This window comes from Pongo abelii, chromosome 2, assembly GCF_028885655.2.
Source record: "Pongo abelii isolate AG06213 chromosome 2, NHGRI_mPonAbe1-v2.0_pri, whole genome shotgun sequence".
NCBI classification, from domain to species: domain Eukaryota; kingdom Metazoa; phylum Chordata; class Mammalia; order Primates; family Hominidae; genus Pongo; species Pongo abelii.
Window position 1 is genome coordinate 186559303 of NC_085928.1, and position 23827 is coordinate 186583129.

Here is a 23827-nt window from a genome sequence, read left to right on the forward strand (position 1 = left end):
TATTGCCTCATTAACTCCTACTCATCCTTCAGCTCTCAGCTCCAGGATCATTTCCTCAGTGAAGCCTCTTGTGACCTCCCTAAGTGCAGCCCTCCCGAAGTAAAGTTCGCATCCCATTCACCAGCTTGTATTACTTATTGTTGCAAACAGACTCCTTCATGTGATTCTTTGATATTGTTTATCTCTGCTGCTAACAGTAAGCTCCATGGCTGTGTGTTTTTGCTTACTATTGCCTCCCCAGAACTGAGAAAAGTACCAGAAAACACAGACACTTAAAATGTACAGTATTTGCTCAATATACAAACAGATGAGGTAAGAAAATTTTCAGGGATTCTTGATCATGTAACTTCTACACAGTGTTTATAGCACTATCCTCCATTAAGAAACTACTCTATCATGTAGCATAATACTTTCAATAACCAAGTGCTTAATTTACGTAAGTTTAAGAAATACAATTAAAGTCATATAGGCAGAATTATATTGATATATAGCTCAGAGAAATGTTGATAATGGTTAGTTTTTATCAGTGTGAATAGGCTAAGAGCAGAGACAAAAAATACCAGTTCTCCCACCTAGGGTAGGTGGCTCTAGGGAACGCAACATGTGATGTCTTTACAAAGTTTCTGAGAGGTAGCCAAAACTCCTGGGTTAAACTGACTTAAAATCAGCTAATACTAAGAAGTTAACTTAGTCCTAGAGCAGAGGTTATAACTCAATGGCCAAATTAGGGATCCATGAATCCAAGAGCTAACTCATAGAGTATCTCATAGAGCTAAAACTTCATTCTCTTCATTTTGTAGAAAAAAAAATTAAGCACAACATGCTTAAAAATATATGTCTGTGGTCACATCCCTGGTGTGGGTCAATATCAGAATTAGAAATCAGATGGCAAAGTTAGAGATTCCTTAATGGTTTCTATATGTGTAATACTATAGTGACTGTAGAAAAATGAATTTAAAAGATGAACTCATCCATATGTGACTGTGGAAAACAACCCTAATAGATATTTGGCAGATCTCTCAAAGCATTTTAAAAATGAAAATAAGTGTTACAAATTCTAAAAAGATAATAGCCAAGGCAATTGGTATCTCCAAAACTAAATATTTTTTAAAGAATCACAATCATCATTCTCAGTAAACTATCGCAAGAACAAAAAACCAAACACCGCATGTTCTCACTCATAGGTGGGAATTGAACAATGAGAACACATGGACACAGGAAGGGGAACATCACACTTCGGGGACTGTTGTGGGGTGGGGGGAGGGGGGAGGGATAGCATTGAGAGATATACCTAATGCTAGATGACGAGTTGGTGGGTGCAGCGCACCAGCATGGCACATGTATACATATGTAACTTACCTGCACATTGCGCACATGTACCATAAAACCTAAAGTATAATAATAATAATAATAATAAAAGAAAAAAAAAAGATTACAATATGGAAAAGAAAAAGGCTATAGAGAAGTTTAACAAAGTAAATATGAGGTAGATAGTATTAGGTCAAACCATATGAGATTGCTGATATTCGATACTTTTGCTCCATTAAAATGACAATTTCATACAATTCAAAAAAAAAAAAAAAGAATCAGACTAGAAAGAAAATGTAATCATGGAACTTAAGTTGGCTGAATGGTAAATAGTAATTATATAGTTATAATAAAGTAATGATTATTAATTTAACAAAAAAGGTATTACTATAATCATTGGGATGATTGGATAAATATAAAAATGGATAATGTCTAAAGTTGATAAATCAAGAAATAACAGTATAAGTATCTTATATAGAAATGTGGAGATAAGTATATAAATGTTTTAAAGTATTATCTCTGGGGAGTAGGGATGAGTGGTAAAAGATGGTTGGAGTAGGGCCTGCTATTGTTTTTCTGAAGCTTTTCAGCACTTGTTGCAGTCAAAGTCCAATTAGGAGAAAGAAAATACGCAGTGAGTTGAACAGGGAAATTTCAATATAAAAAATTTGTTATAGGGAATTAGCTACTAAAGTGTGAAAAGGACACTCAAGCAGCCATTACCCCTAAGGCTGAGGTAGAGAACCCAAAGTAGGAAGAAATCTGGAAGATGCCTCCACCTCAGGGCTGAACCCCAGACCTTCTGTTAGAAGGTACAGCTGTGGCCTACTGTGTGTCATAAAGGTTTGCATCAGTGAGACTCACTCTGAAGACACCCTCTGGGAAGGCGTCTTCAGGGTGATGCCACAAAAGTGGCACTCACCAGGAACTGCTCTCTGGGGTTCCAGAAGTTGTACCCATGAGAAGGTACCTTGGAAATTTCTTGGAAGGGGTGGTGCTGGGAAAAGCCATCCCCAGGGAGGTGCCATGCTTCATGACTCACTGTGAAGCCACATGAGGGGTGCCAGGGAAGCTGTCTACGCTCCTTGGAATTCACTGTCAAGTTGCCCAAAGAGGTGCCGGGGAAGCCATCCACAGGGAGAAGCCACACCAATGGGACTTTCTGGGAAGCTGCTCTCTGAAATGTTATGAGAAGCTGCTTTTAGAAAACAACATGACATGTTCTGCAGGAGCTTACTGAGAGGAGCAGGAAGAACCAGGAAGAGTAACCTCTGCCTTCTCCAGTGGCTCCAGAGCACTCTCCAGACAACATTTAACATTTACCACCACACTTGCTGGCAAAGGAGAAGTGTTTACACAGTCCATTTCTGGTTTTGCATTGCAGACAATGAAGGGTGAATTTGGAGCTGAGAGACAACAAATTGATAACTGGAACAGTACTTTTTAAATGTGTTAAATAATGTACATTGATACACATCAAAATTAATCTTTTAAACGCAGTTGCTAAAAAAAGTGCTGTTTGAAGATATAATATGTTTCTTCCTATTTTTAAAGATTTATTCCTCTTTGATGGTGTGTTAATTTTCACACTGCTATAAAGATACTACCTGAGACTGGGTAATTTATAAACAAAAAGGGCTTAGTTGACTCTCAGTTCCACATGGCTGGGGAGGCCTCAGGAAACTTACAGTCATGGCAGAAGGCAAAGGAGAAGAAACATCTTCACAAGGTGGCGAGAGAGAGAGAACACAGGGAAAACTGCCACTTTTAAACCATCAGACCTTGTAAGAATTCTCTCACTATCACAAGAACAGCATGGGGAAACCGCCCCCATAATCCAGTCACCTCCCACCAGGTCCCTCCCTCTACATGTGACGATTGCAATTTGAGACTTGATTTGGGTGGGGACACAGAGCCAAAATACAGCAGATGGTAAAAAATCATGGTACTCCCCTCGCTCCCTTTCAATTTAGCATTTATAACAAATCATATTATCATCTTGAAGTGTGCTTGTCTTTTTTACCACCCACCCCAATTTATAATTTTCCTGCTCTTGATTCTTTGTTCCTAAATATATTTTATCACTATATCACTATTTTGTGACATGCATTTTTAAAGGTAGTCTCTATAGCTTCTAATAAGACGTAGTCCCAGCTTTCCAGATGTTTATTGTCTGGCTGAAGTCATAAAACAAGTTCAATTAAAACAATTAGGTAAAAACAAAATTCAGAACCTTATTAAGTAATCAATTTTGCAGGATGAAGATTTATGCTCTAGGAGTTCTTTGAAAAAGTAATATCCAAATCATAACAGTGAGAGCGTCCTGAAGACTAAAACTGACCTTTAAAACAAGAAAATCATTTGTTTCAGCTGAGGGAAATAGAGGAGAGGCAGAGAGAAGACATTACTTTGACCCTCAGGGACTTCCAAGGCATAGTGAAGCTCAGAGTTTGATTAACTGCCATCTATGGGTCACCATAGTCTGACCCCACTCTCTCTCTAAATCATCTTTGACCCTGTTTGACATCAATTCTCCATTTCCTTCACTTTGGCTTATGTATTGCCCTGAACACATCTTGTTCATATTTCTATTAGACATTGTTCTAGAATCTTCTTTTTGGAATGCACCCTTCTCCCTCCTCTTCATCTGTCTGAGTCTTGCACTTCACCCAAGACCAAGTATCTTGACCTGCAAGAATTTTTCCCTATTCTAAATTTCCAAAGCACTTAATTCTATTCACTCATTGAAAGCCATAGTATTGTGTGATGAGATAGAATAATAGAAAGGGCATAGACCTATAGTTAGAAGTCTTTAGTTCAAGTCAACATCCTTGCTGTATTCCCTAACTTCTCTCAGTCTCAGTTTTTTTCACTATAACAGGGTTGATGATACCTGTTTCATAGGGCTGTTGTGAGGATTGAATGATTTTATATATTTATGTGTGGCCTGAAATTCTTGAAAATTTTTCTAAGTAAATCACATATAAGCTATGGCTCTGTGTGTGTATGTGTGTGTATTTTCACACTATCTAGGATATAAACATATAGAAGGAACAATGTCTAATAATTGTTTATATTCCCATTAGCACCTAGTGCTAGCAAAGCACCTAGTGCCAGTGCTTAGCAAATAGTAAACACTGAATAAACACTAACTAGATGATTAGAACCAAGCCAGTTTCTGTAAAAATATAAAATGATCCATCTTCACTGCATTTACTTCATCCATCCTTGTTTGTACCCATTCGATGTCTCTGAGTTACAATATGAGTCACTGAAGAAATTACTGGTGAGGAAAAATTTAAACTGGTAACATTCATCTTTGCTACATCAAGCCACGGGTTTATAAAAGCAGTTTAGAACTTATGAGCTGTCATAGCAGTGACACTCACTTAATACCTTTAGCAGATAGCAATTGCTGATAAGTGTTCTTTCAATGAAGTACTCAAATAACTGGTATGACTAGGGATGTCAGTCACAGATCAGTCAAGTGGGAAATTTTAGGAAATCAATTTTGCCAGCAGCTATGGAATTCCTGAATTTTTATCTTTTAATATATAAGTCACGTTTAGGAAATTCCAAACAAACTGTTTTTGACAGATCACTTATGGGGGCAGAGTGGGAAGGGGCAGAGCTAAAAGGTAGAGGTGGTGTTCTTTCTGTGTAAACTGACTTTGGAGCAAGTCACACTAGGGGAAAACAGCAACTCTATCATCTACTAACCTCTTGGCAACAAGCCTTCTTTAAGTCTCAATGTTCTTCTGTGTAAGGTGGCAATAATGCAGTTGTGAGAATTAAAAGTGTCTAAAGCATCTACTACAGGGCCCTGTGTGGAACTCAGGTGATGAACAGTATGCGTGGTAGCTCGAAATGATATTTGAAAATGTGCCTTCAGGCCTATTCTGTGAAGTTTCCAACATCCAGGTTCAGAATGTAAGCCATCGGTATCACAGCCTCAACAAACACTCGTAACCCCACAGCTCATTAAATGTCTTGCTCAGGGTCATAGACTCAGTTAGCAATTCACTTGAGCACAGGTCTGCTGCGTTCAAGGTAATTTCTAAAGCAAATGTATTTAACAATGTACACTACTCCTCCATCCCCCACCCCTTTCTCATGAACAACTCATAAATATCACTTGGCACTCACAGAATAAGTAGAACTGTATTTGACACTATCTGATGGATTCAGTTATGATTAGTCAGAGTCCCTGCTTTAAGGGAAATTATGATTCCTTTATTGTCTTCACTAAGATACTAAGGTAAAAACTGTAACTGAATTTGATGAGATCTGACATTGTATCTCCTGAAGAACTTAACCTCTGTAAGATTCTTGGAACACAGTTGTGAAGGTTAAATGAAATTAGATCTGTGAAGCACTTAGCACCGTGATTAACAACAACAACAATGGTATGATAACAAGTAGTTCCTATAAGGACAGCTCAAAGAATCTCCAGAAATATCAATCCTAGAAGCTGCTATAAAGGATTATGGTTTCTTTCAAACTAGATAGCTTTTCAAATGTTAAAATGATAGAAGGGAAAAATAGAAAACAGTTGCTATAAGGTAATTTTGTGACCTTCTTTTATTGTCAGTGGCTGATTGGGAATGCTGGGTTCTACCACCAGCAATGCTGCTGCTTTGTGGGGAGAATGTGGACAAATTAATTAATGTCATTGAGAGTCCGTTTCCTTTTGTAAAATGAGGCTGTTGGAATAGAAATGTTCAGATTGCTTTCAGCTCTGCTGTCCTATGAACCTCGAACATGGAATCTATTCTAGCAGTGGTAGAAGGGGGATCTGTGGTAAGAAAGAACAGGAGCAGAAACAGGGATAGAAAATCTTGGAGTTGAGATTAAAACTGAAAATACGGGAGTAGCCAAGCAATATATTTGCTTAGAGGCATGGCTTTTTAAATGTCTGTCACTGGCGGCATGACATATTTGCTTGAACAGAGTTCCTATAGCAAGTTGACAATAATTTGATTTTCTCTGTTGCCTGACACTCTAAATTCTTATTTCCTAGGTTACCATAGTGCTCTCTCTAGCCCCTGCCACTCAGTAGGTTTTTACCGTGCAGACTTAATATGATGCCAGTTTTGCGCAATGCTGTTTACTCTCTATCCCTTCAAATTAGATGCTCTTCTATTTCTGAAAATAAAATATCAACAATGCCACTAGACAAGTCTTCAACTTAGTAAACTCTCAAAAATACAGCCCTTCTATTTCTGTCTGCTGAGGACATGAGGATTCTTTCTGATTATGGAACAATGCGTGCAAGGGTGGGCCGGGGAGAGAATGTGCTGGATGTAATGGCCTGGAATCTCAAGTTAGAGTGCAGGCAGGTTTCCTCGAGGGAGCCTCTAAAAAGAGAAATACAGTGTGTGAAAACAGCAGAATCTTTCACCTCAGAGCAGATAAAATAAACCAGATACCGAAGTTCATATGTGAGAACGAGGATACAGAAAGGTTTCCTTCACCAAAAACTTACCCTTCAAATTCTACTCAAGATTTTCATTTCCATTGCAAGTCACCAAGACAGCTATTAGATGAATGCAATCATTAGAGGGGGAATGTTGATGCCCCACTCCTACAGTTTGTATAAGGGGGAAATTTCCTTCCAAACCTCCTTGCCTCTTGCCCTATTCATACTTGTCTCCAAGGAGAAGGAGCAACTTACCTATTTAGTGAAATGACCCGCATAGCTCATCTTCTCCCACCTCCTGTCCCCTTGGGAGCACCATTCCTGCAGAGACAGAACATCTGCTTCTGCTGAAAGGATCCTGCCCTGAACGGAGGCTGTGTCCAACACTGTACATCAGGATTAGGAAGCCTGCTTGTGGGTGCATAGACACCACATTCCCCACAGTTAGATGTGCAATTAATACAAGTACTACTTGATGTCTCATCATCCCTACTCTTTTGCCCTATGTCACATTTTGTCAGAACACAGGTGAGCACGGTGAAGCTATTGTTGCTTCTCTCCAGTCATGAAACTAATATTAATGTATATTCTAAGGAGAAATCTGCTACAACTTCCTCAGGGATTTCATAGTGTGAGAGTTAATTTACTTCTGTTGATTCCTTCTCTTTTCATTGCCTCTCATTCCACAAACGTCCCATGCCAACCCATGGAACTGATCATCAAGTAAAGCCATCTGTATAGCCCAGTGATTAATAAAACAGAATAGTGTAAACTAAAAAAAGGGTTAGCTCCATCTTTAATGTATTTCAGCTATCATTTTAACTAGAATCATAACTGTTTGGATTTGAACACTGCTATAGTGGAAATACAGGCTGAAAATCATCCTGTATCTATCTAAACTGGCTGAATTTAACTAGAAGGAAACATACATATAATCTGAATCTACTCTTTCTTTTACAACTGAAGTACAATGACAGGCATAGAACAGGGAAAAAAGTAGCCTGATTTCTCACCCTGGCTCTGTCACTGATCTGCCGTCTATCACTGATCTGGGTTAACCTTTCTGAAACTTGAATTTTTTTCTAGAAAATGGCAACAAAAACTGCTTACAAAATGCTAGAAAGATTGAATTAGACAATACCGGGAACAATGTTTAAATTCCGTAAAATTTATATACAAATGTAAATTGCAAATATCATAGATGAAAAAACTGAAAAGAGACAGAACATGACATGTCCAAGGCCACATAGCAATTTAGTTCCTTATCAAGACAAGATCCCATTTTCTTGTCTTTAAGCTTATTCCAGAGTTTCTCAAAACGAGGTCCAGGGATTACTTCTACTGTATTTATTTATTTAATTTTTAAAAAATTTTTCTTAATAGAGCAAGTTCTTGCTATGTTGCCCAGGCTGGTCTTGAATTCCTGGGCTCCAGTAATCCTCTTGCCTCTGCCTCCCTAAGTGCTGGGATTACTGTTCTGAGCACCACCCAGCTGAAGTCCAGGGCATACTTTTAAATAAACATATTTTTGAGCCCCACTCCAACTCTAAATCAGAATTTCTAAGGCACGACCTTGAATCTTCATTTTAACAATGAACATTACATTTGGGAAACACTGTATCTGGTCCAAAAGTTTTTTAATACTTACACAATGCTGCATTCTCATCAATTATAAATGTTACTTCTCCTCTTTATGTGAAAGCATCTTCAAAGAATCAGTTCAAAGTATCTCTGTCTATTTTAAGCTACTTGGGTCACTGTAAGTTAAAAGTACATCTTCTCACCATTTAAAAAACTTTAAAATTCCCACAGCAAAACATGTCCATCTTGAACTTTCCACTCTCAAAATATTTTTAATATTTTATTTCATCTTTTTAAAAAGTCATTTTGGAACTCTTAACCCCAAGGTAGCAATAGATGCAGGTAAAATAAAAAATCATTAAACTACAGCACAAAGTATAATAACAGATAAAATTCAATTATGACAAATTCCATGAAACTACCGTATGGCTATATTCTAATAGAATTGGGTTATGGTGAATATAATGCCAGAAATTAGGTCCAGGTTTGTGAAACTTGGAAAGCAAAATGGTTGATTTCCAGCCTCTTTGAAGTGAATTATCCAGTGAAACAAAGTGCTTTTTATATCATATAGATGCAAAGGCTATATCATGTAAGCGAGCTTCTATGGAGTTGCTGGGTCTTACTGTGGGGCACTGTTTCTGCAGGTGCTGGCCATGAACGGACTTGGTCTCTGAATGAGATGAAGAGCCATTAGCCTATGAGCAGAGGAGCAGCATAACAGGACTTCTGTTTTCAAGACACCTCTTTGGCTGTGATGTTAGGAATGAGGTAGAAACAGGGAGACCAGTTAGAAGGTTATCACCATAATCAAGGTACCAGCAGGGGAAGGATGAAAAGCAATCAGCCTCCAGATATACTTTAAAGGTAAAGTTGACAGGATTTGATCCTCAAATTCAATTTAACTGAGCATGCTCCGTCCATGCAGAAATGACTGCTCTACAGACATTTTTTAATAACCCTTTTTAACAATTTTTATTTTCACGGAAATAATCTTAAAAATGATGGATAGAACAATGTAATATACTATGTATTATATAATATAAAATATAGTATAACTACATATATTTAAAAATCTATTCACATATGCAACAAAATATATAATCTACACATATTCTTAGTGCAAGCATATTATGACTAGGTGTGTCTAGTCTCAAGTTTATTTAACTAAAAATATGTTTTGCTTTGTTTTATTCTAAGCCATGATACTCTGCAAATGCCGTGTATTCTGTTAATGTAGCTATGAACAAATAGCTATACAGGTATTGTATTGCCATGTCCCCCCTCTTTGGTCTATGACATTAAAATACTATATATCCAGTTTGAACTTTCCTTCTTTAAGCCAGCTCTGCTCAGAATGCTGCAGTCTCCTATTTTTCTTCTGTAGGCTTAGCTTATCATCTTGCCCCTCCATTGTCCTCCAGATTCTTAGTCTTTAAACTGATCTTGCCCTCACGCACATTTCCCTCAGAAAATTTTTGTTCCACCTTACACATTGCTGACAAATTTTCTTCATCTTCCCTCCTTTGTTTCCTTCAGTTAGTCTCCTGTTGGTGGACCAACAGAGTAGGCCGTTTCCCTTCCCCCAGGAGGTTTATACAACCATCTCTGCAAACTAACTAGAGATTCTGTGATTGAAACCAAGGTATCAGCTGAAGCTATAAATAAAAAGTAGCAGTCTAAGTTGAAGTAGTCTTTTTTTTCTCTAAGTTATTTAGCATAACGCCATCATTTCATCTCTTCCACACATCTTATTGTTACATTGCATTTTAATATTCAGTATGACACCCCAAATGAAATGGTGAAACCCCCTGTGGACACTTTATTGTGTATTCCATTTCTTTTCTGCATGGAATCTGAATATTATTTTATAAAATGTTTCTCTTAGATGAAATTAGAGAGTAAACCAGTGTTATTTAGGAATTCACAATTGCATATCGACCCCCTATTGTGGAAAGATTAAGTGTGATTTCAAACAATAGAAGGCAATCCCAGGAAGAAATCATAAAGATGGGTATGTTGATTATGATGTCACAGTTTGGCTTTGGGTTAATATACCTCAGCAAAGATCTGATAATGGCTTTATCAGAGTCGTCATTACACTTAGATGATCCACTTTGGCTACTTGGCCATCCAAATTTTGCTTCACCATGAGGACCTTCCATGTACACTTTCATTTTAGATCTCTTTTCTTGTTTCAGTGGAATAAATTTGCTTTACAGTTGTCAGTAGATTACAGTATTCTTAGTTACTACCATTTTGTGTAGTAGAAGTCTTGACTTCTTAGTCAATATTGTTTTATAATTACACTTATGAAAGCACAGTCTGATTATTATGCCCACTGTTTAAGAAAATCACAGGGAATTAATAGATCTGTATATAAGTAATCATTTTCCAGCATGGTCTAATGACTGTATCATCTCATTAATAAAAATGTGTAACTTATATTCACCATGTTATCAAACACCTGGACAGAAAATAAAATATTTGTTAAATGTCTGAGCAGAAAGAAAATTGCTTGGAATGAATGTTTCCATTTTCATCCTATCCACTATTATATTAGTTGATCTTTGGGAACAAAGTTTCTCTCATTTTATCCTTCATTCACCTTCCTCTTCTGGAGTATGAGTCACAGTTATAAACAGAATTTTGTTGAGGATAACAAATACTTGTGTAGTATTTACTGTGGATCTAGTACTGTTCTAAGAGCATTATGCATAATAACATACACACATCAATCTTCACACCAACACTATGAGGTAAGTGCTGTTACTAATCCGATTTCCAGATGAGATCAATTGACTCATGTCATAACACTAGTAAGTGGTAGAGCTGTAAACTAAACACAGGGAAATCTTACTGCTGCTCTTAACCCTATGCAACATCAACCCCACCCCACCATCCCATCCCTACCTAGGAGGAAGTGTGGCTTCAGTAGCAGTGATTTAGTCATGTTTTTAGGGGTGACATTTTCAAAAAAGATAAATATTATTAAGCACATGGGTATAGACATTTATCTTTCTCTTTAAAGTGGGTACTTTTGGCTAAGGTCAGAATTCCTGGCCCCTTGGCCTTATAATATTGTGTTTCAGCTAGTACCCCAATGCAACAATAACTTCTTAACAGTATTGACAATGACTAAAATTTCATATAATTATGCAGAAAACATAACCCATACCCATCGCTCAAATGGGATAAAGCAATAATATTTAGATTTGCCAAGTCAACATGAGATGGTACCTACATTTCACAGAACAGTTCTAAACTCAACCTTGTACTGCTTCTGTAGAGTTTGTATGGGTACAGAGGTACCATTTACATCTTTAAGATTTAGGACTAAAACACTGCAGAAAGAAAAATTTGTCTTTTTTGAAATAAATATTAGATGAAACTCATTAGGCACCACCTATATGCCAGGACTATTGTAGACCAACAAAGGCTGAACTAGAGTGCACCTGGTTAAACAAAAAAATGCACCCCCACCCCAGGAAGTACAGAGAGGCTAAATATTTAACGTGGGATTTTGATATTAAACATTTTATACCAGGAATTTTATATCACTACAAATTCAACAAACTCAACAGGACTCCTTAGATTTCTGGCAATTTGTGTCTGTTCCTCACCACTACCCCAACATCTTGGAGGACCTGGAGACACAATTATAAACAACACATCCTCTGCTCTCAGGTTCAACATCTGGAAATTTTCACACAGCCCTTATGACTTGTATGCACACCTTCTCCCTCATCTGCCTTCAGCGCATCCTGTGATTGACCCAGTTCTGAATAGCTCCTTGTAATTCTCATAGGTCATTTCTGTGTCTCTTTTCTTTCATCCCAGCTTGATCCACGACTGCTTCCAGGTTGTGGGCATGGATTTGCCCAGCACCTGTGCTCCCCTGAACCCCATCTGACCCACTTTGAGCTCCCATACTTTGCTCCTGGGCATGCTTCCTGCTGGGCAGGCACCTGGCTTGCCATTTGCTTTGTTTCTCTTGCAGCCTGGCTGCTCTTCTCACCCCCACCTCACCTCCCACCTCCCTGGGCCATAAGAGTGTGCACATAAATCAGTATTTACTTGTTGACATTCACGAGCATTTCACACAAAAATATTCCACTTTCTAAGCCAGGAAACAAAATGAAATCAAATACATGCTTAAAGGGTAATATATTCTTATAGTCTTTATCAGTTGAAATAAGAGATAAGTTTGCTCTTTTATCTTTATTTGAAATATTCAAATTTAAAGTTTTAGGAGATCTAAATAAATAACATGCTATTCAGATCACCACAGGCAGTAGAAAAGGACACTGTGTAAAACCCAGTTTGTAAATCTCCAAACAGTCAATTAGCATACCAATATGAGCAATGAGTAGACCTTACAGCCTTTCCCAAGCAAACACAGTAATTAAAAACAAATTACAGTACAGCCTGGATGTGGTGCTTTACAATGTACCCCACCTGCCAACCAGCAGCTAAATTCATTCCAAGAATGTCTGGCCAATTAGCCGCTCCCCCATTGGGTAACTTGGGCTTCCTGCGTGAGCACCATTTGTGAGGCTCCACATTAGATTAGGCCTTTTGTTCTCAGAAGGCAGCAGATCTTCCAGGAGACTTGAGAGTGGGTCTCTATCTGGAAAAATTCTGCCTCAGCCAGAACATGTATTCTTTGTACTTCACTTCACAAGAGGCTGGAGATATTCCAATTTCAACATCGGAATGGAATCTCTAGGTTCTAACAAGGAAATAATATTATTGCATATTTTTGCTACAGGTAATTGTAATTAGAAAAAGAAAAAAATCACACACTGGGTTTTGACATCTCCATCAAAGGCTCTTGGCAAAAAAAAATTCAAGTAAAATGTCTACTTTTTTCTCTCAGATAAAAATAAGTCCATGAAATCAGGACAAGTGAAATGTGTTGGTTTGTCTTACAATTGGTTTTGTACATGTGTGTAGAAATAAAGAAGAATAGAATTAAAAAGGAAAATCCAGTGCTTGAATTTTACAGCTGAAAAAATTGAGACCCAAGGTTGAGAGAGGGAGAAGCAGAAGCAAAGCCTCACAGTTCTTTCCATTACACTATACTGTGAGTGAATTTATGTTTATGCAAATACTTCTAATATGTATAGATTTCATGTATATAAACACAGGTGTCCAAATAGTTTTCCACATGAGTTTTTAGGTGAGATCATCATCTTCTGTAAACAGAGTTGTTGCTGGAAGTCAGGGACCCCAAACGGAGGGACCGGATGAAGCCATGGCAGAAGAACGTGGATTGTGAAGATTTCAGGGATATTTATTAGTTCCCCAAATGAATACTTTTATAATTTCTTGTGCCTGCCTTTACTGCAGTCTCTAAACATAAATTGTAAAGATTTTATGAACACTTATCACTTCCCCAATCAATACCCTTGTGATTTCCTATGGCTGTCTTTACTTTAATCTCTTAATCCTGTCAGCTGAGGAGGATGTATGTCGCCTCAGGACCATGTGATAATTGGGTTAACTGCACAAATTGTACAGCATGTGTGTTTGAGCAATATGAAATCTGGGCACCTTGAAAAAAGAACAGGATAACAGCAATTGTTCAGGGAATAAGAGAGATAACCTTAAACTCTGACCGCCGGTGAGCTGGACGGCACAGAGCCATATTTCTCTTCTTTCAAAAGCAAATGGGAGAAATATCACTGAATTCTTTTTCTCAGCAAGGAACATCCCTGGGAAAGAGAATACGTGCCTGGAGGTATAGGCCTATAAATGGCCCCCCCAGGTGTGCCTGTCTCTTATGGTTGAGACTGCAGGGGTGAAATAGACCCCAGTCTCCCATAGCGCTCCCAGGCTTATTAGGAAGAGGAAATTCCCACCTAATAATTTTGGTCAGACTGGTTGCTCTCAAAATCCTATCTCCTGATAAGATGTTATCAATAACAATGGTGCCTGAAACTTCATTAGCAATTTTAATTTTGTCCCAGTCCGGTGGTCCTGTGATCTCGCCCTGCCTCCACTTGCCTTGTGATATTCTATTACCTTGTAAAGTACTTGATGTCTGTGACCCACACCTATTTGCACACTCCCTCCCCTTTTGAAAATCCCTAATAAAAACTTGCTGGTTTTTGCAGCTTGTGGGGCATCACGGAAGCTACCAACATGTGATGTCTGCCCTGGATGCCCAGCTTTAAAATTTCTCTCTTTTGTACTCTGTCCCTTTATTTCTCAAGCTGGCTGATGCTTAAGGAAAATAGAAAAGAACCTATGTGAATATCAGGGCAGATTCCCTGATATCTGGCCCCCATTTATGTTTAGAGATTGCAGTAAAGACAGGCATAAGAAATTATAAAAGTATTAATTTGGGGAACTAATAAATGTCTATGAAATCTTCACAATCCACGTTCTTCTGCCATGGCTTCAGCCAGTCCCTCCATTTGGGGTCCCTGACTTCCTGCAACACAGAGTCCAATAGCAAAGGATTTTGTTGATGGGCGCATTCTTTTTTTAGGCCACAAGGTAAATGAGACCCCAATTATGTGACTGTAGAATTTTTTTCTTTGTAAATTTGAAACATTTCATCACCCATTCAATAAGCATTTATTTAACAATGTCCATGTACTAGTCACATAGATAGTGAATCTCATGGCAAGAATAATAAGTAGACCTCAACTCTTGAGATAAAACCAATTATTACCAACTCATTTCTAGTGCTTGTGTTAAGGAGGATTCTGAGGAGCTATTTGAACTCAGAATAAAAAAAATGATTATGTATGATTTTCACTGACCATATTGAGTATAGGAATGGTAACACTGTGTTAGTTATATGGCATTTCTATGTAGTAGACTGTTCTTCTAGCTCCAATATTCCCTACAGAGCCTGTCTTCTCTGTTTCTGTTTAAATGTTTGCCTGAAGTTGTACAAAAGGAGAGACTGTTTCTGTGTAATTGCTTCTCCTTTTTTTCCAACACAGAGAGAAGAAATGGAAGAATCATCCGTGGAGTTAAGGTGAAAGCAGCACAAATAGAGGAAAGTTTTTAAAAAATTGTTCACTAGGGAGGTGTTTCCTGAATAGAACTTCCTAACTGCAGCTACAGACCATGTTAAAAGTGATTGATTTGCCTTAGCTACTGGCACAAAATATGGAGAGCATTTCAAAAAGGTTCTTTATAGTAAAACTTTGTTTTTCCTTTATGACTTATAATAGTGATTTATTGAGAAAATTCACCCTTTTCCAATGATAGATGCAGTCCAATCTTCCAGTTTATAACATCTTCTGAGTAACTTTATCAAATCAAGTAGTCTTTCTTCATCAAAATGAAGTCACAGATACACATTAAATATGTGTTTAAGCTGGAAAGGAAAGAAAATCAAAATGATTCTCTTATTTCCCTGTTGAAAAGGCTTTTGTAATCAGTACAAGTCTTTGAATGGGCGGTTCCTTTAATCATTTGGTTGGTATAAAACCATAAGTGACATGCCCTCGAAATCATGAAAAGAAGCCAGGAAGTCAATATTAAGTTCACTGTAAGAATATGATGAATTTGCACTATTGTCTGGTCTCATTATATTCTTTGTCACAAAAATGAGTTATCACAGAATTATAATGTCTAGTGTGTTCTTCTTTATAATACATTCTTATTCACATGACAAGAATTACAACAAGAGGAGAAAATGGACAAAATTAATCCACCCTCATGACAGAAAATACTGCTTCAAATTAACTTGTGACAGGCAAGTATTTTGGGGAAGGCATTTATTGATGGCATCTGTCTTATCAGTCTACCTACATCAGTTCTTTATGTGCCTCATCAAGGATCTATCACAAGTAGAACCCTGGGAAAAACATCTTCTGAAGATAGTTCAGATGTAAAAGAGAGAAACAAGGGTCATATTGTACATGTTCTTTGGAGGAAATCCTTAACTAAATCAATAACTTGGATTTTATATTACGACTTTTGAACAAATTCTAGCATACTTTGTTCCTTTGTGAGAAATTGGTACCTCTGGTTTTGGCAACATAAACACAATTGCAGATTTTATTTTAGGATAAAAAACAGGATAGGAACATTTCAACCATAAATTAGTTTGCACATAAAGGTATCTTTGTTTTCCACTTTGGATCTAGCTGTAACCAATATAGACATTCTTGTGATAATAGATATCATGCATATTGTTTAACCAAATTGAATTAGCTGAAGGTAAAAATTCAATGTAGTAACTCTACGTAAGAGGGAAATGATGTTGAGGATCTATGACAATAGGTGTATATAATTCGTATTTGTTAATATATAAATAACTCTTACCAAGGTAGGCTAGAATGAATGATACAGAGATTTCAAAAGAAAAAGGGGCAGTGGTGTGTAATGAAGCAGAGAGATCACCAACATAGACCAACTGGTTATTTTAAAAGAGGTTGGGTAGTATTTACTCTGGGATTTTACCAAGGGCCAGGGCCTGGCCCACAGCCCTGTAAATTTGGAAACTCATTCATGCTTACTGTACAAGAAAGTTGTTGGAGACTTATGTGTCAAACCAGGAGACTGTTTGGGTTTTTTTTTCTTTGTTTTGCTGCTAATGATCACTGTATTTAACCAATTCATTTTCATGACCCATAAAAGAAGATAATACATAAATTTTGTGTTGAAAAATGTACCCAGAAAGTTAAATAGAGAAAATTTTCCTCATCATGGAGAAAAATAATCTATTACTGCATTTCTGTGTCAGGGAGGTAACATCTCTAAGGGAGTGTGACAACTTCCCTATCATGCCCCCATTAACTCTCATTTGCATATGGATCTCTAAGTTAGATGATAAATGAGAAAAGACACACATGAAGCTAATCAGATCCCCAGTGATTACACAACTGCAGACACAGCAGAACGCAAATACCTTAAGTGGGGTTTTCATTGACTGATGCCTAAAATATCTTTGCTGGTCTTCCTTAGTCAAAAAATGTAATTTCATATGGTATCGTACTTTCATTCTAGACTACATACCCATTTGATTTTCTTCCATGGTGAACACAAGCACCATTTAGCTCAAGTGCCATTTCTATAGGAAGGTATGAAAGAGGTATGACAAATTTATACAAGCAATAAATGCTAGATTTTGAAAGTATACAAGTTGTGGTTAAAATCTTGGTTTCAGGAGTTATTCCAATGTTGTTAAAGCACACAAATAAGGAATCCACTTTTCCAGGTAGATTTAACTGACGGGCATTTACCATTATAATTACCTGTTTGTTATGGGCAACACACACTAATTACCTGACCTAAATTTAGAATGAAAGTTTGGGCACTGGTATCATTATTCTGAAGGCTCTTGTCTATGCCTCCTCTTTTTTAAGTAAAAAACTGTAATAAACTAGCCAAACCAAATTGAATGTAAGTGCTCTGGGAATTGCTTAATATTTTTAACCAGTAGAACAATATATCTTCTAAAGAACCTGGCATATTCATTGTAAACAATTAAATTTTGGAGACTGACTTATTACAGAGGCATATGCTCTGTTAAAGTAATTTAAGAATACCTTTCACAGTAAAACAAAAGAACAACATATTGTAAATATGCAACTCACTTGTCCACATCATTGTCTTGGTATGTTATGAGAAATTCGGCAATATTTCATCACTGAAAATAATAAAGCAGGCCACAGTAGTTATTTCAAATACAGTGAACATAATGAAGCCCATTTTAGCAATTCTACACCAAAGAAAATTAATTCCAAGTTAGAAAGTTAGGTAGGTTTGACTTTTTTTTTTAAATTCATAAGCCTTCCATGATGAAACACTGTGTCTAAGGGGGAAAAATAAATGATTTAATTAGATCCCTAAATTGTAATTCTCTTACAACTACACAAATGTTGACCTTCTTCATCATGCCTTTACTTCTGCATACCTGGGTTACTCAGCAAAAGAAATACGGTAGACTATCACTATTAATTATTATACCTCTAGACTTTTCTATCTGCTAATCTTTTACATGGCTTGAAACATTCTGGGCTATTATGCCATTGGCAATGACTTTTTAATAGAGTATAAGTAAATCATTTTCACATTGCTGTTGTCTCTAAAATTATTCTGTTTCAAATTTTTGGCTGAAGCTAGCAGGGCATATTCTCTTCATTTTGGTATAACACATGTCAGCTACATGTCAGCTAATGACTCCTCCTCCCTCTCCCCACCCACTCGCTGCCCTGCAACATCTCTTTAAACTTGTCCTGAACTCTGAACCCAATTCCCCACCCACTCGCTGCCCTGCAACATCTCTTTAAACTTGTCCTGAACTCTGAACCCAATTCCATGGGTTGAGCCATGAATGCATGCTTTCTTCCCTAAGCATCTCTATGCCTCACAGCCTCCCACAGACATCTCTAATTGTCCTGGGATGCTCTGGATGAAAAACCAAGATTCTTTACAAGTTTCCATGAGAAAGTCACTCACCTTAGTTATTCAGAACTGGTTAGACTTGACTAGGGTTTTGTAGCTCATTGTTCTCTGCTACCTCCTGGTTCTACCTATCTCTATTTTCCATCATCTCTAATTTCTTTCTCCTCCTCAGGAGCAACAAGCAAAATCCACCCTCTTAACCAACAGTTCAGCTCCACCCAAACCTAGTTTAGTCATCCAAACCTTTAGTTCTCAGGTCTCAGCGCCTATCCTGAGCAATTATCAAATCATGTTACCAAAAACTCCTGAGTTCTTCCCTCTTAAGAGGAATCCTAATGAGGGATAATCTATTAACTTTCTATCACCCACAACTCCTGCACCCAGATTTTTCTTAAACATCTATTAAATGAACATTTTGTTTAACACTTGGGTGCTGGCATAAAGCTGCAGAGTTTATAGAGTAAAACAGCCCTGATGTCAATTTCCTGTTATACTTGCTGTGTAACCTAGACCCATAACAAAGCTCTCAGGCTCTCAGTTTTTTCATCCAGAAAATGGTAACAATAACATGTAGTTGGATTAAAGCAGAAATCAACTATGACAGAGAAAGTAAGAGAATAACAGAGAGGTAAGTTTCAAGTCATGCAATACAGTTGTTGAACTTATGTCCACAGGCAATGGTATAAAATCTAGGCAGAACCCACTGATGCATGTTGGTAATCCCAGCACTTTGGGAGGCCGAGGCAGGCAGATCATGAGGTCAGGAGATCGAGACCATCCTGGCTAACACAGGGAAACGCCGTCTCCACTAAAAATACAAAAAATTAGCCACGTGTGGTGGCGGGCGTCTGTAGTCCCAGCTACTCGGGAGGCTGAGGCAGGAGAATGGCGTGAACCCGGGAGGCGGAGCTTGCAGTGAGTCGAGATCACGCCACTGCACTCCAGCCTTGGTGACAGAGCGAGACTCTGTCTCAAAAAAAAAAAAAAAAAAAAAGAGTAGGTAAGTGATTTTGAGAGTGTCCTGGTATTTAGCAAGCAAAACATTGTTCAGATGGCCCAGCACATGAGTGTGATGACATCTTCAATATTCTCAAGAAAAGCAATGAGAAATTAATAGTCACTTAGAAACATTAACAAAGGGAAGAGTATGGAGAACTGATAAAAATCCTCTCTGGATAATGATTATGACAACCAGAATCTGGTCTGTTTGGTGAAATCCTTTTTTTTTTAATTTGTTGAAGTATCCCTAACAGGGAAATACTCAGCGATTTAGTTTCTGAATGTGATTTCTATTGAATTGTATACAAAAATTATATTATAAATATTACACATATATTATTTGCATTACTCCAAGATTCATCATAGGATTTGTTTAACTATATTGGATCTATTTATATAAGGTTTTGTTTATATACAAATTTCCAGGAGTACATCTAAAAAGTCATAGAGCTAGAAGGATGCATGATGTCTTCTAGTCTCTTTCCTTCATTTCCCAGAAAATTGAGATATATGATAGTTACATTGCACTGCCCTAGTGTTAATAATAATCCAAGACTCTGGATTGCTAGACTAGGACATTTGTGATTCCTTTTCATCTCTTCCATTAGTGATCCTCACTCAACACTAGCTGCACATTAGGATCAACTGGGGAATACTTTTTAAAGAGCCATGGCCACATGTCACCCTAGAGATTATAATTGAACTGGTCTGGGGTGGGCTCTGTCATCTACATTTGCTTTAAAGCTCCTCAAATGATCTTAATATATAGCCAGAATTGAGAACCCACTGTTTCTTCTTGATGTTGAGATGGGCTTCTTGTTTGTCATGGTGGGATCATATGTTGTAGTGGGCCCTAACTCCATGGAACTGGAGGTAGGCAGCAGAGAGCAATGAACATACATGCTGATAAAGTTTACCCTGTGCCCTTGGAGAGTATACTCAACCTCTGACTCCTGATGGACTGGTTCTCAGACCATGCTGCCCCTGAGCTCCACCTAAATGCCCCATCACTAAAATCAGGCACTTCATTTCTTTGCTGAATTCAGAGAACAGTGTTAAGACAGTAGAATAGATTTTTTTTCAATTTGGAATTTTCCCCCTAGAATTATATTCCTAAAATTTTGACAGATGTTAGAGATCGTCTGCGCTAAAATGTACTACTAGATTGTACTTGATTAAGCACAAAATTTTATATTTATTTCCTTTATATTAGTATATCAGTATTTTATTTTGCTTATTACCCAATGAGCACCATAAATCTCAGATGTTTTATCACCTAAACAAAGTGAGAACTACTGTCCTGATTCCTTAATTTCTATCCCTTCTTGATTTTAGTTTCCAAACCCAGAAACTTTATAGTCCTTTTGATTAAACCATCCTGAAAATAGTAGATACTGAAAAAAGATTTATTGCATTGAATTTATGTCATCTGTTCTAGTTTTATAATAATCTGTTGTTAAAATATTTCAATTTTTTCTATTCACAATTTTCTCAGCTTTGCCTCATTTGCTTCATCTTCTCTCTAAAAACCCTAGTTTAGTAAAGATTTTAAAAATAAATTGGAGTAACTAGATAGAAAAGCATGTACAAAGCTCTGGAGTTAAAAGTAGAAAATGGCCAGTTTGGTGAACAAAAAGCAGAAATTAAATACACAGCACAAATATAGAAGGAGGTTGTGAGAACTAAGATCTGATAACTTCCTGCATCCTCTCAGTGCTTCTATCTTCTTGTCTAATTAGATTGTCCCATCCTAAACGTTGCCTGGACTGTCTCCACAACCACTGAATTTGTCTATAGGGTCCTTATCTGCACCAGCTTCCAGGTTACAATTCCTAAAATGCCACTTATAATTTTCTGTTCAAAAAATTTCATAAGGCCGGGTGCGGTGGCTCACGCCTGTAATCCCAGCACTTTGGAAGGCCGACGCAGGCAGATCACAAGGTCAAGAGATTGAGACCATCCTGGCCAACATGGTGAAACCTTGTCTCTACTAAAAATACAAAACTTAGCTGGGCGTGGTGGCGGGTGCCTGTAGTCGCCACTCAGGAGGCTGAGGCAAGTGAGTTGCTTGAACCTGGGAGGTGGAGGTTGCAGTGAGCCGAGATCACACCACTGCACTCCAGCCTGGTGACAGAGCGAGATTCTGTCTTAAAAAAAAAAAAAGTTATATAAAACCTTTCCTTGCTAGATGAGTCTTAAAGTTCTATAATCTATTTGCAATTTACCTTTTGTCCCTTTACGTTCACTGGCAAAGAGAATAAGACCAAAGTCCTAGGGTAGTAAGTAGCAGTAAATTGATCCAGGGAGAGGCTGATCCAAGTTAGATCAATCAGACCCTTTCAGGATATTTGGACTTGTGACCCCAAAAGCCAAGTTGGGTGGTTGTTGGCCCTATTTCCCATCGTGAAGGGTATATTTAGAGCTGGAATGAAGAATGATACCCACACAGAGAGAAGAGCAAAAATGAGAGACAGAGTTTTGAAGTTAGTTAAGCCCAGGCAGTCACGTATTTATGTAGCCTAACTGCTCTGTGTTTCTTCCCTCAGTATTGTTGTTCTCTGTTCAGTATATTTTGAATAAATATCATTTTTTGCTTAAGCCAAGACCGTTTGAAATTTTGCCACTTGAAATCCAAACAATCCTAACTCATACATACGCTCTCGGGTGCGAGATGTTGCAAGTGACAGATCCACTAGAGTCCTGGTAAAATTGAGGAACAGTGAGACTCCCAAGATCCCAAAGTGAGCAGATGGCGGTCCTTGTTACATAGCAGCAAAGCAGTTGGTTAAACTATCATTGATTGTCTTTTGGATGCAGACTATGTGCTCATAAAAGTTAGAGCAAATGAGGACAAGAGATCCAAATTAAAGGAGACAGGAGAATGTTGGCTAACTCTTAGAAACTTATGTATAGTACTAAGAAAGAAAGCCGCTGTAAGTTAGTCCACTTGAAAGCAATCAAGAATAATGGGAGGCAGGCTGAGGCCAGACACAGTGGCTCACGCCTATAATCTCAACAATTTGGGAGGCCAGGGCAACAGGAAAGTTTGAGCCCAGGAGATCAAACCAGCCGGGAAAACATAGCAAAACTCCATCTCTATTAAAATAAAATAAAAAAAAAAATTACCCGGGCATGATGGCACATTCCTGTAGTCCCAGCTATTCAGCAGACTGAGGTGGGAGGATCGCCTCCTTGTCCCTCCCACCTTGTCCTGCAGTGAGCTGTGTTTGTGCGATTGCACTCCACCCTGGACAATAGAATGAGACCTTGTCCTAAAAAAAGAAAGAATAATAGGAGGAATATAAGTTTGTTAAGAGAAATGCTTTCTATCTATATTTTTGAGTTCAATAAAGACAGATAAGAACATACTTTTGTGAATAATAGAATAAAACACTTTATCATGCCCTTAAGGTGGAGGCCAATTACAACTGTGAATACTGGAAACGGGAGTAAAGAGAGCTGAAAAGAGCCAGATTACAAGAAGCCTGATCCTGCCTGTGTCTCCAAGTACCTTACCCTATATAACTTTTATCTGTCAAAGAAAACAATGCTTCTGACTGGAAATCAGTTTAGGATCAAGGGTAAACTTTCTAGGACATTATAAGCCTGCCCAGCCTCCTTCTTTTTGTGTCCAGTCATGTTTCATTAGACAGTTACCTGCAGGAAAAGAATTCTCAGGCACTGTGCTGAAGAAACAGAAGCTCAAGGGCCCAGGTACAAAGAGCATGGGCTTGACCTTCACAGGTAGATGGGATTTCAGCAGACAGAAAAAGGACCTTAAAGAAGGACCATCTAAGCAAAGGGCAGAAGAAAACACTCCACATTCTGTAACAGGAAGAGGGAGTCTAGTGTGAACAAACAAGGTATAAGGTATACACATGTAGGAGAGCAAAGGAAAGTAAGGTAGTCAATGACATCTGGGCCATCCAGAACTCTTCAGAGGTCTCTTTCATTTACTTCTGGCTTCTTAGCATCCCTTCTTGCAAGTAGAGTTAACAGAACACTGACCGCTAGATATCAAGTGGAATCTTGCTATAATTCCTTTTAGTTCTGAAATAGCACACCACCTGGTTTTACTTAAAATAAATCCCTGGATCCTTAATGGTAAAACATATTTGCCAAGAACTTGTCACATATTATTTC

The 23827-nt window shown here is 37.8% G+C and overlaps 2 long non-coding RNA genes across 7 annotated transcripts in view; one reads left to right on the forward strand and one right to left on the reverse strand.

Moving 5' to 3' along the window:
* Nucleotides 1-15559, forward strand: part of LOC134761060 (uncharacterized) — a 207445-nt gene extending 191886 nt beyond the window's left edge. For all 6 annotated transcript variants that reach the window (XR_010139307.1, XR_010139309.1, XR_010139306.1 and 3 more), the window contains 2 exons: nt 8956-9175; nt 15268-15559. This is a non-coding gene — a long non-coding RNA (uncharacterized LOC134761060). The remainder of the gene's footprint in view (nt 1-8955; nt 9176-15267) is intronic.
* Nucleotides 15522-22993, reverse strand: LOC134761062 (uncharacterized). Its single transcript, XR_010139313.1, has 3 exons — nt 22811-22993; nt 17875-17927; nt 15522-15647 (listed from the first exon to the last, which is right to left on the reverse strand). It is a non-coding gene; the product is annotated as an uncharacterized LOC134761062 (long non-coding RNA).
* Between the last annotated feature and the right edge of the window lie 834 nt (nt 22994-23827).